Below are 2,287 nucleotides of genomic sequence, written 5' to 3'. Positions count from 1 at the left end.
GCAGGACTGGCATTGGATTTCCTGGTTGAATGCCTCCTCAGGCTGACTTGCCAGCCTGCCCCTGTGGCTGCTTGGGTCAAGGAGGAGAGGCCGGAAAGGGACAGCAGGAAGAGGGACTGCTAGGGGCATAGCCCACATCTGAGCTTGGCAAAGATGTGCAAGGTCTCCAAAAAGTGGACACTGTGAATGGTAGTTGATGCTGAGCCATCTCGCTACTACCATCCCTGAGAGGCTGGTTCTTGGTAATAGGACCCAAGGGGTGGGTGGAAGAGATTGAGCCAGATATTCTATGTCAAGGAAGCTGTACATTGAAGAGGTCCCATAGGATCCTCAGAAGAATGCACACACTAGGCAGCATTGTCCAGAGAAGCGATTGCAGCCACTGTGTGGGAGATGCTTACCAGTTCCTCATGGGAGGAGGATGGACTGGAACCCGGAAGAAACAGGAGGGAATGTGCCAAAGAGTAGAACCCAACCCTTCCTGTTCAGAGTCCAAGTCACAGCTTTGCTTGCCAGGGCAGGGGCATATAAAGAAAACCATAATTGGATTTGAGAATATTTAAATTGACCAAGAGTATAATCACCAAAAGTGACTACCAAATTATGCAATCTGCCCGAGATGTCATCAAAGATGGGAAAGAGATTTAAAAATAGCAATTTGGGAGCTCTGATGTGAATAAAGTAAAACCATTTCATGTCAATTGCATGCTGAGAGGGTAACACAAATGAACCTGGCTTCACAGATTCTCCTTTTTATGTCATTGCGATATCAAATATTCATCCTCTATCCAAATTCATCCCAGAAGTGTTGGTATTAAGTGATTAGCCTCTAGGAGTTTTGTTATTAGGCTCGTGTACGATGTGAAGCGTATGTGAAGATGAAAAGATGACTCAAGGCACTAGGTGTTTGCTTAAGTGAATTATTTGTGATAATTGCATGGCCTTTTTTGTACACAAATGGAAATGTCTTCATGTTAAGAATTGGATTTCCATTGTCAATAGTGTGTAGGGCAGCTCCCCGAGACACATAAAAGCTTGATAATAGACACAGTAATACAGAGATGTACATAACTACTGAGTTGAAGGCACTGCCATACTTCTGTTTGCTTAAGGAAGACTGTAAGCATTCTATGATACCATGTCAACACAGCTTAATAAAAAGCTACCTTACAAAGGGAGAAATGGATACAAAATATCTTCCCTGATGTTTTCCAGAGAGTCAGTGAATGAATTGAGAAGTGGATCCAGGATTTCATATATCAGCACCGTGGGTTTTATCATTTATATAATCCTTTTTTTCTGTTACTGTCAAGATTTTAAAGGGGGATTATGGTTGGACTTAAAAAGAGTAGGCAATTCAGGCATACCACACAAAGTTGTTAAATCTTAGAGGCTTGAGATTTCTTGGCGCCTTTTAAGTTTTGGAAGCAGAGCACTCCTAGGGAATGCTATTAGGAATTGGCTTCATGGAGAAAATGTAGCTTTTGGGCAGTTAGCTTTTGAAGCTGCAAGAGGATAATAGGTTGGTGAACAAGAAGGGGAAAGTTGCTTCAGGTTGAGAAAATAAAGGAGTGAGGAGGTGATAGTCTTGTGAAGATTCTTTCTGTAATAGTTCTTTGCGGGACCAAGTGGTTCTCCTGATCGAGCTCAATTTTCCCTTGAGTGCATTTTCTGAGTTGTGATAAAGCCCAGGTACCCTCTTATGCAGTGTCCTATCTCTTTGTGCCCAGATTGCTAGGGCTGTGCTGTCTTCTTGGCCAACTGCCCATTTCCTGTGCATCTGGAAGAATAGTTCAATTTAAATTGGATTGTATAGATTTAGTACTTGGGTGAAAAAAGTGTCTGCAATGACTCTTTCTTTCTCTACCTCTCACTAGGAGAGGTACCATATCCAGTGAATGACTCTGAATTCAAATAACACAGAAACACATACATCAGGTTTGAGGATAGAAAGGAAGGAAAGAATGACTATCCCATCTATGCTTCCTCCTGAGTAGAAAGTTCGAATCTAAGTATGAGCAGAATAAGAAAGAAGAGAGCGAGAGAGTGAGAAAGATTGGAAATGGGACTGAGAGATGATAGACAGGGCATTCCAGGACAGTTTTCACCCACTCAAAGACTAAAGGACTCCACAGAAAACTGGAACACCTCAGTAGGCCACACCTCAGGTCCTGTGCAGACTAATGTTTTTATTGCTTAATAGGCATTGAGTCACCTTGTTAAATGCCATCCTTAATACAGAGATGGGCTTATTCCTTGCCCCACAGCTACTGGGAGCCTAGTTAGG

This window comes from Carlito syrichta, unplaced genomic scaffold, assembly GCF_000164805.1.
Source record: "Carlito syrichta isolate Samal-C Ts95f unplaced genomic scaffold, Tarsius_syrichta-2.0.1 Scaffold62039, whole genome shotgun sequence".
NCBI lineage: Eukaryota > Metazoa > Chordata > Mammalia > Primates > Tarsiidae > Carlito > Carlito syrichta.
Note: the sequence above shows the minus strand (reverse complement) of the source record.